Source organism: Gekko japonicus, unplaced genomic scaffold (genome assembly GCF_001447785.1).
Source record: "Gekko japonicus isolate JY-2015 unplaced genomic scaffold, Gekko_japonicus_V1.1 scaffold54, whole genome shotgun sequence".
Lineage (NCBI taxonomy): Eukaryota > Metazoa > Chordata > Lepidosauria > Squamata > Gekkonidae > Gekko > Gekko japonicus.
The window spans coordinates 1,048,928-1,061,427 of NW_015167058.1; the positions used below are offsets into that span (position 1 = coordinate 1,048,928).

Sequence of the window (12,500 nt, forward strand, 5' to 3'; positions counted from 1 at the left end):
TCCTGTGGCATAAGCTAGACATTAGGCGTGCGCTGAAGGTTTACATTCTCAGGACAGAACCAATCAGGAAGACGGACTTCATGTTCATCAATATATCTTTACCCAGAGTAGGTGACAGAATGTCCAAGACGTCTATCAGCACGGGTCTTAGATCCTGCATATCAGAGGCGTACAAGGCAGCTGGCCTGGAGGTTCCTAAAGGAATCACGGCACATTCCCTGAGGAGTGCATCCACCAATGCAGCTTTCTCAAACCGGGCAATGGTAGATGAAGTGTGCAGAGCAGCAACCTGGACTTCCATCTCTACGTTTGTCCGGCACTATAAACTGAACACCTTTGCCTCTGTGGATGCAGCATTCGGAAGAAGAGTTCTTCAGCACATCTTGACTGCTACTGACGAAGATGACCCACCCAATTGAGGGACACTGCTCTGGGAGGTCTCATGGAGATGTCCTCCACCTCAGAGGGAGAATGGCCATTGGAACTTATCGTGAAGGGTCCTTCTCTGAGGTCAGGAGGACATCTTGGCCCTCCCGTATTCATTGTCTTCTATATCTGTGGTGCTGATCTCTTCTTCCTTCTAAGTTCTTCTCTTTTCTTCTGTCAGACTGTCTGTCCTCAAGGGGATGAGCACGGTGACTGTAATATAGTCCAAGTTAATAATGTTTTCAGAGTTTTCTGTTCCTATACAGGAGAGTTAGTTTGGTTAGTGTTTACTGCTTGCGGAGTTCCAGAACTGAAAGCGGGGCTATTCCCAAAAAAGTGTTTCCTGCCTCCCTAAAGGAATGGTGGGAATAACCCATGGAGATGTCCTCCTGACCTCAGAGGAGAAGGACCCTTCACAGTAAGTGCCAATGGCCATTCTCTATGTGGTTATATTGTTTTGGATCATCTGTACAAGGTTTTTAGATACTTTTTGGAGAGGGAGCTTTACTGCTTTGGGACCATCCTGGTGCCTGAGAGAGAAGCCCCTCCCCTCCAGGAATCTCAAAGCTTAGCAACCCAGCCTGCCTCCAGGGAGGAGTTTCTCCCAGTTGTTAAGACTGCCCCACCCCAGGACCACCAAGAAAAAAGATCCATGGTGAGACAAATCTTGTTCTCAGAGTTAGCAAACTAACTCTGTGAGGGTCAAAACACTTGTCCCCTCAGGTAATGGTTTGATCAAAAGGACTGCAGAAAGGTACTTTTCCCTTAATTAATAATGATTTTGAAATACGTGGCTTAAAAGTGGCAGAAAGGAAAAATAGGCGCAGCATGGTCAGAATCTACTAGGTCCCAGATCGAACACAGAGTAGCAACAGAGCAAGGAGAGCCCTTCCTGTATGGAGCCGGCAGAGGCCATTTTCCCGCCCAGATGGTCACATGCTCTGGTGGAGGGGCTCCCCCTTTTCCACAGTTCATTCTTTGCCGCCACCCTGTGAAGAAAGTTCTAGCTTAGCTCTGTCTTTTCGAGTTTAACAAAGTGTCTCAAAAGTCCTTCTTCAAAAAATGCTCACCTTGTGCCACCAAAAAGACTTTCATGGACAAACACTCCATGTGTCTTTTATGCTTAGGGGAGAGCCATAATGTGGCAGTCTGTAAGATCTGCAAGCAGTTTACTCCCAAGGCTCGGGCACACAGCGCTTCGGCCTAAAAGCCACCTTGTGGGAGGGAGCTTTGTCAGGTTCCATAGACCTGGCAGCTAAATCATCTGCACCAGTGGAATGCACTCCTCCCTCAACTCACCAAAGTCTCCTGAATAAACTTAACAGTCGTAGGATAAGACGACGGGTTCTCTTATGGATTAAAAACTGGTTAAATGACAGGAAGCAAAGAGCAGGAATCAGTGGACAGTTCTCACAATGGAGGGAAGTAAGCAGTGGGATCCCACAAGGGTCGGCACTATTTAATTTATTCATCAGTGATCTGGGACTAGGGGTGAGTGGTGTAGTGGCCAAGTTTGCAGACATCACCAAATTATTCAGGATGGTGAAAACCAAGGCTGACTCTGAAAAGCTCCAGGTGGACCTCCAGAAACTGGGTGTGTGGGTGACAATGTGGCAGATGAAGTTCAATGTTGGTAAGTGTCAGGTGATGCACATTGGGACAAAAAAATCGCAACCAAGTATAGGCTAATGAGGTCTGAACTTGCTAAGACTGAGAGGGGAAAAGATCTTGGGGGTTGTAGTGGATAGCTCAATGAAAGTGTCAACCCTGTGTGCTGCAGCAGTGGAAAATGACAAACTCTGTGTTAGGGATTATTAGGAAAGGGATTGAGAATAAAACATCTGATATTGTAATGCCCCTGCATAGATCTATGGTGTGGCCTGATTTGGAATACTGTGTACAGTTCTGGTCAGTGTATCTCCAAAAGGACACTGCAGAGCTGGAATAAGTACAGAGGAGGACAACCAAGATGATTAGGAGGCTGGAGCAACCTTCCCTTCCCCTCCCCACAATAGACACCCTGTGAGGTAGGTGGGGCTGAGAGAGCTCTTTTGAGAACTGCTTGTGAGAGAACAGCTCTGAAACAACTTATAACTGACCCAGGGTCACACCAGCAGCTGCATGTGGAGGAGTGGGGACCCAAACCCTGTTCTCCCAGATTAGAGTCCATGCTCCTAACCACTACACCAAACATGCCTTACCATAATATTACATGAGTATTCTACAGTAGATGTTTGAGAACGTTTTATCCCTATTGGAATGAGAATAATACTCATGTAATATTATGGAAATTTGCGTTCCGTCTTAATGATTGAACTGCTGATTTGAATAATTTTCCACTGTAATGTCGCAGTGCGACTAGAAACAGTCTATGAAGACAGTTATGCACAAGTCGAATATTGCCATTTAAGAAGAGTGATTCTTGAAAAAGATATTTTGAAACAGAGTGACAACCGGCCATCCGTTGAATCACAATTGGGAGTTCCCTCAAGGATCAAATTGGAAATATCTACAAAATTCAGACTTACCTGGCTGATTGAAAACATAATACTTGAAATGAATATTTATTATGTCGTTGTTGTTCAGTCGCACAGTCGAGTCCGACTCTTCGAAACCCCATGGACCACATCACGCCAGGCCCTCCTGTCCTCCGTCTTCCTCCGGAGTTTGCTTAACTTCATGTTTGTTGCATCGATAACACTGTCTAACCATCTCATCCTTTGCCATCCCCTTCTTCTGTTACCTGCAGTCTTTCCCAGCATCAGGGTCTTCTCCAGTGAGAGCTCCCTTCTCATTTGGTGGCCAGAGTATTTGAGCTTCAGCTTCAGTATCTGGCCTTCCATGGTGGTAAAACAATTGAATGTCCAGACAAATTATAGGTGTTTATAAGTTTTGAATGTTTATTGATATTTTTGACTGGTTTTGATTATTTATTACTTTCGCATGTTGCATTGATTGTTTACAATACCTTTTATTATCTAGAGCAGATTTTACACGGTGTGGTTGTTGTTTATGTTTAGGCTTACCACCATGGTCCTTGTGTGCTTTAGTCTAGGAGGAGACAGGTGATTCAGTGGAGTTCCTAGCATACATGATAGAAGCAGGGGGGAACTCACATCTTGAATCTGAGGCTCAGGAATTCTTAATTCAGTTGAATCCAGTCACTTTCCCCCCCATAGTTGCCTTGTGTGCATGTACCATGACTTCAGGATCAATTCTTTCAGTAAAGTAGTTGTTGTAAAGACTTTGGGAGCTATAAGGCTAATTCTTGCAGTTCTTTATAGGGGCTTTGGACTCTTCTTTGATGGCAGAGAAGAAAGTTTCCTTGTGCAGGGAGTATAGCTCTATATTCTAATAGCCAAATTGGCCAAATCTGTGGATACTTAAATCAGGATGTTGGACACATGAGTAGACAAGGCAGATCTTTCTACAAACCTGGAGAATGCCTCAGGTTGGAGAGAAATCTGAATAATAAATAAATAAATGGGGGAGTTAAAAGAAACCTCAAAATGATAAAAGGATTGCCTGTAGCTTGAGAAAACAGATGCTCTCAGTGGCTGTTGCTGGACAACCACAACAGACTTGGTTTCTGGCAGTAAAAGGCAGGGGAAGGGGACAGGGCCCTTTCCAGGGCTGTTTTGGCCTTTGAGGGAGGACTCATTGAGGCCAGGCCCAGCAGGAACCACTGGGGAACTTGACACCACACACAACTTGCATAACTCATCTAGATCTAACTGCTTATGTTCAAGACCAGCTACCCCACAAAAGCCAGTGTTGTATAGTGGTTAGAGTTTTAGACTAGGACTTCAGATCCCCATTCTTCCCTGGAAATTCTCTGGGTGACCTTGGGCCAATTACCTCATGGGGTGGATTGGCCATTGAGACCTCCCATAGGGCTGATGGCCTCTGTCCCACCTGTGTTGGGCCAGCCTGGAGACAAAAGAATTTAGCCTGGCCTGCCGGAGTCTGTGCCAAGTAAAGGGAGGTGGCACCTGGCTTACCCTACTCGAGGCAAGGTGGAGGAGGACAAGGCATCCAGCCTGCCCAAGGGCGTAATGGGAGAGGTGGTGCCCAGCCCCGCCTGAGGAAAAGTGGGAAAGTAGGTTGTCGGCCTACTGCACCTGAGGCAGGATGGGGGAAGCAACCATAGTCCACCCAAGTCCTGCATGAATCCAGGGAAGCAGCACCCAGCTTGCCTGAGGCGAGGAAAGTAGCACCAAACCAATTGGTTAGGCAGGTGCCTCTTCCTTCCTCTGCCTTTTCCCCTCTGCCTTCTTCCTTTGGGGAGATGTAGCCATGGTGGGCTGGGGCAGGGATCCCTAATCCAGAGTTTTTCCATTTCGTAGCCATGGTGGGCTGGGGCAGGGATCCGTCCCAGTCCACCACTGCTCACCATTTTTTCCCCTGAAGATAAAATGGAGGCGAAGAGAAAGATGTAAGCTCTTTTGGGTTCCCATTGTGGAGAAAGGTGGGGTACAAATGAAGTAAATAATAAATATAGATGAAGAGGGAGGGCAGATAAAAATTGGATTGGTGTGTGAGTGGGAAGCAGAGAAGGATATGGATGTGGAGGTTGTCAGGAGGAAAAATAGAGGAAATACCCAAATGTGGGGAGGGTGATATAGGGGGAAATGATGTGCCCCCTTGCAAGTCTTTGCAGGTTGTCCCCTGTGCAACTGGGGTCAGCCTGGGAACTGGCACCGGGCAACTGGCCCATAGTTTTCCTGGGCAGAGACTGCCAGGGGTAGGGAAGGAGGGAAAACTGAAGACAGGGGCAGATAAAGGTAAGTTGACTGGTGGGTGAGAAGTAGACAAGAAGGCAGGCTATTGGGGCTTTCAGGGAAAGGAAAGATGAAATAATGGAGGAATGGAAGATGAGATGCCTCCCACAAGCCCTTGCCAGTTCTCACTTGTCCCATATAAAGAATAGCTTCTCTTTGCTTCTGTGTGATAGTAAATTCAGTAGTGTTCCTCAGTTTTGGTTCCCTGTGCTGAGCCAAGCATCACATGGTTCCCTGTGCTGAGCCAAGACTCTTACCCCCCCCCCAATTGCCAGTTGTTATGTCATCCCAAGAGGAAACTGCTTGCTTTCCAAGCAAGGTGCATACTGTGCATTAAAAGGCTGTACCAGTATTGGAGTAGTGACTTAGCTCTGTGTCTATCACGTTAGAATCCTGGGCTGCAGTCTTCATAATGATCCGTGTAACCTTTCTCTAGATGTATTTGTTAAAAGGTTAGCAGCATTGATCTGAAGGGGGAAAAGAGTGGTAAGGTTATGGCATCATGAAACAGAGTGGAAATAAGATTAAAATTCATGGATTCCTTCTCACTTCAGAGAACATTCCTGTAGCTGATAGAAGAGGGAGTTTCTCTGACCACACATATGCAGTGCAAAGAGTGATGTGCAGAATACTGCATTGTTTCAGATTACTAGAATGTAAGATGAATCAGGAAAACTTTCTGTCCTGCTTCAGATAGCATTGTTTGTAGAAGCAATCACTTGGCATTTGCCTTCCTTTAAAAAAGATATGCATTATTTAAAGTATTCATGTCTTTGTAAATATAATTGTTTGAGGATTATTTATCTCTTTGTTAATCAATTTGCAGCCTTTTGCCACTCACTACAAATGAGACGACTTTCAAATTACAAAATATGTACCTCAAGAGTCTGTAACACTGTGTGTTTAGATGTGCATAGATTTCTGCCAGTGATTTAATGCTGTACTACATACACCAATTCTTGATCTTGTCTTTAAAAAATGCATGTGTTTCTACAAGATTTAGAAGTATTTGAATGAAGATCAGCCAGAGAAGTCATTAATCTGAGCTCATGCATGTATCAGTTGCAAAATTCTTAGGGATCATATAGAATTTTGAACTTTTGGGTCCAGTTTGGCATGGTTCAAAAAAAGAACCAGGTTTAAGAAATCAGGAGTGGGCTGTGGAATATCATGTATCCAATTTGCATGCACATTCTACTACTTACCTCGATTTGGTGTTTCCCAGAACCCCAATTAATCTTGGATTCTCAGGGTAAGTCTAGGAACATACTCAGATTGACTATATTGTTCAGGTTATAATTTGGACATGTAGCTTCAGTAGATCATACTTTACTAGATAGGTAACTTACAGAATTGCCAGTGATTTCCAGGTTACTGTTTCAGTATGGTATTCTGAAGCCAAGTCACATGATTATATGAAGGTTGTTTAAGTTTTAAAATTTTCAGTAATACTGTGATAGGCCCTTTCTTGGAACCAAGGGGGACCACATAGCCTTTTATGATTTTGGGGGACCAGGTTTGTTTAGAACTGTAAACCTTCCCCTCAGTTACAAGATGTTACTACCGTAGCAAGTGTAAAGATTTTGGGTTTGCTGCCGTGAGGTAAGTTTTGTGGTGAATAAGACAAAAGCAGGAGTTGTATATAAATACCAAAGAAGATGTATTAATTTCCAAGTTGGTTTTAAAGAATAGATCAGCAGCACAGCTCTCCAGACAGTCGGAGAAGCCTGGCTGAGGCACACACATTTAAGCTAGTTATGGCTTCAGAATATGGCTTTAACTCTCTTTAATGCTTGTGGGTACAAACAGGCTTTCACTGGCTAGCCACTAGATTGGATCCCATCACACACATAGGATTCCACCAACACCAGCCTGGACTTTCCCAAGAGTCAGATTAAATGGTACGAGGTCTGCTTCTCAACAGAGAAAGGCCTCACAAACAGGTAGTCTATCCTCTCCCAGAGGTAGAGTTAAACCACCTACCGGGCAGAGCTATTGTTTATACTGCCTGCTCTCTCACTGAGGCAGACCCAAACTATCACTGCACTCTCTCTGAGGCAGACCTGAACTAACTCCTGCTGTGCTTCTGTGCAGCATTTGAACTTCTCCTTGAAGGGTGATTGAATGCTGGAGCAGCACTCACATAGGCCCAGGGATGAAACAGCGGAGCGGCCGTTTTTTCCTGTTCTGGGGTAGGACAGTCTCCTGTCCATCATAAATACTTTCAAGACATTCTACAATACAAAATTTGCTATAATCACACATGTATTTAAAAAATACGGAATTCAAATACCAGCAACCGTGCTAGCAGATAAAAACAGAACCATCAAAACTACCATATGCAGCATATAAAAATGAGATATCCCAAAATCAGCAAAATAAAATAAGTAGCCCAGATGCTTGCCTTAAAAAGGGCTACCTTTTTGTATCTTCTAAACTATAACATGAATGGAGCCAAGAATATTTTCTGGGGGAGGGAGTTCCAAAATGGAGTGCCTGCCAGCTGAAACTCTGAAGGCAGCAGAACACAGAGAAAAACTTCTGTAGTGTCTAGTGTTCCCTCTAAGCTGAGTTAATGTGAGCTAGCTCGCAGTTTTTTAGCCTCTGGCTTACACATTTTTGTCTTGGCTCAGAACGGAGGGCTCCAGAGCAAGCTAATTTATGTAGCAGCCCAATCGCTGGCTCACAACTTTAATGCCAGTAGCTCACAAAGTAGAATTTTTGCTCACAAGACTCTGCAGCTTAGAGGGAACATTGGAAGTGTCCCAACTATGCAGGTAGGTTCCTGCTGGAGAGATTCCACTTCAAGCCATTCAGAGCTTTTAAGATTGACCTCAGCACTTGGATTGGTGCCCAGAGATGAATTTGAAGCCAGTGAAAGCTGGATCAAAACTGGCATCATAGTGGCTAGCCAGTCAGCAGACAAGCAGACACTTTCTGAGCCAACTGCCATTTCTGGACAATGTTCAAAGGGAGCCCCATGTAGAGTATATTACAATAGTCCAGTCTGGAAGCCATCAGTCCGGCCATTCTCAATTTTTAATAAACTTCTGTCAATGTGTCTTGCACAATCTAATGGGCAACACCAAGCAAAAAAGGCAAGCAAAATTAGGGGGAATTAGTATCTTATGCTTCCCTTTCGGTTCTTTGCTATTATAGGTCAAATAATTCTATCAGAGTTCCTCTAAGGAATTTTATTTGGGCTAAAGGCAGCTGGAAGTTATTGTGCATGACACTACAAAACTATTCTATTTAAATCATCGGGTGAAAGGATATTATTAGCCCATCAGGAGATCACCATTTTGCAGAGCTGGCAAGGTAGTGACTAACAGGGTAACAAACCATTATCTTAGGGCCCCTACCAATGTATTTTTTTTTAGCTCAGTAATTGCACAGTTGTTACTTGTTTGTTGCGCTGGATCCTGACATTAGTCTTCAAGGTTGCGCTTTTCCCAGTACTCAAGATATAGCGTCTTTTTACTGGGAACGTGCTATTTCTCTGCAGTTAACATGTCCATTTCATTTGACCTATAGAATGTCATTGTACCAGTGTCTAAGCATCTGTTGGATAGTGCCCAAGATTTTGCTAGTGACAAATGACACTACTCTTCCACCACCCCATATCATTCTGTGACCTTTCTTCACATTACCAATTTCCTGTTTTCACCTATCACCAGTTTCCTAGCAGCAGGCCCTTGCAGAGCTCAAGGCTTGCAGGAACAGGTATATTCTCTTTTTATTTCACACTTTAGAGATGGTATACTCTGCTGTTCTACCATTTAAGTATTGACCCTTTAAAAAAATAATAAAAGTGGCAAATATTATTAAGGCTCCTCAGGAATTACCTGCCATCTAATGAATCCTTCATATCTTTTATTTAGATCTTTGAAGGTTTTTGCTTTCAGTCTCCCGGGGTAAGGTCACATCTGCTCAGGCTGATTTTTAAAAAAACAGTAAACATGAGCAGATTCCCCTTAAAAAGGGACCTCCCTAATTTTTTTACCTGGAGACACAGTTTCATGCCACTGATTAATGTTGGTCTTGGTACAAGGATACTACTAAGAGAGAACCTTTTTTTTAATGGTCTGGAAAGGTCCCCTTAAAGGCATGAATGTTGCTTATCTATAAAAGCCCCTCTCATTTTGTCTTGAGTCGAGCAAAGGGCTGGTGATGGATGAAAATGTACATTCAAAGTTGCTCATCTATGAAATTCCCTATAATATGGCACTGGCCCTTCAATTCACAATAGCTTTCACAAGTAAGAACACATTGTATTATTATCTAGCTATTCTAGAGAACCAGTTTGGTGTAGTGGTTAGGAGCGTGGACTCTAATCTGGGAGAACCGGGTTTGATTTCTCACTCCGCCACACACAGTTGCTGGTGTGACCTTGGGTCAGTTGCAAGTTGTTTCAGAGCTGTTCTCTCACAAGCAGTTCTCGAAAGAGCTCTCTCAGTCTCAGCCCCACCTACCTCACAGGGTGTCTGTTGTGGGGAGAGGAAGGGAAAGGACATTTTAAGCCGCTCTGAGACTCCTTTGGGTAGTGAAGGGTGGGGTATAAAGCCAATCTCTTATCTTCTTCTATCTTCTCCAGGGAGAAATTAGGAAATTGACTGAGATTCTTACTTGGACCTCTTTTCCTGATACTGATGCAAGCTTACTTTTGGAGACTTAGAGGACTTATTTATAGGACTTATTTATAGGACACATTTGAATTCAGTCTGATTCTTGATGGGCATATTCTTAGGTTCTCAGCACTCACTATGCAGTATCACTTTCATTAGACATGTGCTACTTCTACTTAATAAATATGGCACAATTAAGGAGAAAAATAATTGCTCTGAACCAAAGTACTCCAATACTCTATGCCAGCATTTCCATGTATGTTCATGTAAGTGCTCTCTCTATGTACATAAAAATACATAAACTACAAGTGTTTGTTTATACTGTAAATTTTAAAAAATAAATGCTCAAGATGTATATCTACCACTGTATCACTGCTGTATCACAAAACATGGGGTTACAAAATGAGAGTTGTGGACTTCCGGTACGGCGCTTCCAGATTACATTGGCACACGCTCATATGCCCATGTTGAGGTTGAGTTGCCAAGTGTAAACACTAACTGTAATTAATCATGTTGTTACATTTTACTGATAATTGGAAGGTTTTGTTCAGCCTACTTCTGTTGACTTCAACAATAGTGAAAAATACAAGTTTACCTTTGTTGTCCAGTGCAGTCCAATATGGGACTGTGCAGACCAGCCACTGGAAGATCTTATAGTTAGCTTATTAACAGAGCAGAAGGAGCCCCTCCCAAAGGGGGAGCCATTGAGACCATTTTCCAACCCAGCAGTGCTCCGGTGAGGAGCTCCACATTCTCCCTCAGTTATCTCTTTGATGCTGCCGGAGAAAGACAGTCCTTTGTTACCTCAGGTTTTTTTGTCTTTAAAAAAATGTCATTGTTCAAGAAGTGCTCCTCTTGTTCAAAGAAGATTACTCCATTTGCCTGTTGTGCCTGGGAGAGAGCCATAAGATATTGGCATGTAAGATCTGCCAGCAGTTTACCACAAAAGCCAGGGCTTATCATGCTGTTCGCCTCAAGGCCGCTTTATGGCAAGAGGCTGTCTGTACAACTGTTAACCTGTCAGCAAAAACATCTGCCCTGATAGAGCAGCCTGTATTCTTGGTCCCCAGACTGGTCTCCAACCGTGTTTCCCACCCTCCATCGGTGATTTCGAACCACTCAGTTCCAAGGTCGGATCCGAACCAAAGAAGTTCTGGGACACCCAAGAAAGTTCTGACCAGGTCATCTTTGGAACCGCCACCAAAGAAACACAGGTTGAAGTCTAAACATAAAACTCACCAGTTGGTATCGACGGAACCAACCAAGCACCCTGAACCAAAGAAGTCGGGTTCAAAGGAACCAGTTCCGAAGACCATTGTTGAGATCGACAGGCATATTGAGATCAGCAGGCATGCACACCCACTTGCCTGTCACCAGCATGGTCTTCATCAGTGTGTGAACTGGCGCCATCAATTGATGTGTCTGCAGAACCACATTCCAGGACCTCTCTCCCCACATTCTCAGTGGGCACATTTAGGACCATGGCAACGATATTCTTGCTGCCACCCTCCTCAGTGTCGTCAAGCACAGTCGGAACTGTTAGAACCATGTATGGAACTGATCAGGCAGATGATGGAACAGCCATAGACACCTGCATACTGGACCCCTTGCTCAGAACTGATCATGTATGGTTCCAAAGAGGAGGAGCAGTGCAGGTTCATAGCCAGTTTGGGGGTGGCTTCAGAACTGTCATCTAATTACACTGTCAGGGACTATGACCCTGTGCCCCCAAGTGAGGACTTACATCTTTACTCTGAACAAATGGTGCAAATGGCACAATCATTAAACAACCAGATAATTTCCATAGACGCTAGACCCTGTGACAGGATCCTAGGTCACTCTATCCTGATACTCCAGGGTTTGTGGCTGTGACGCCCCCATCCACTTCCCTCCCTCAGAGATGAGATTTTCCCTCCATTTTTCTTTCCTTTTTGTGGCTGAGCCGCCCTAGTTATCCGTGTTCTTCTTTCATGAAGAACTCTGGCTGTCCCACCCTGTCACAGTATGATATTTTGGCTGTTGACTCAGCCCAGGAACCTGTTTTCAGGAGGCTGGGACACTCTATCCAGTACCCAAACCCCCTTTTCTAAACACAACAGTTCTCTTCTTGAGTTTTAATCGACTTAATATTTCATAAGGGTGTCTCTAACCACACCAGACCAGGGATCTCACCACTCTTCAGAGCTATCTCCCTGTTTTGACTGGGCAGGGAAATTCCTTCTCTCAGTAGAAGCTCTATCCCCTTTTCTTGGCCTGAATGGGAGTCTTATAACTACCCACTCCTCTTCCAACCTCCCCCAGTTCTCTGTCTGTGTTGAATTGCTTTCAATCAGGGCTGAATTCAGACTGAATTATCCTCAGCATCCACTTCAGAAGTCTTTCTCTGCTCAGCTGATGCTAACCAATAAGATCTCTTGGAGCAGCCTGTCACTCAAGGCTCTCTGGCTCTGTGAGGAATTAACCCTTCACAGTCCTTTACTTGTTTATACAGCATTTTTAAGCTTTTAAAAGTACAGTCCGTGGTTCTTTACTGCCCTGTCTGCTCTAGTGTTACAAGCACATTATCACTGGCTCTAGAAACTTGCCAAAATATCTAGTGTGCAGGTTAATGGGGGGGGGGGGATCAAACCTAGTTCCCTGCACAGGACAATGAAGATGAAAACAGTGT

General features: G+C 44.1%; 1 protein-coding gene across 1 annotated transcript in view; it reads left to right on the forward strand.

The window, feature by feature from the left end:
* Positions 1-12,500, forward strand: part of ATP9B (ATPase, class II, type 9B) — a 247,304-nt gene that overhangs the window by 176,868 nt on the left and 57,936 nt on the right. The window lies entirely within an intron of this gene.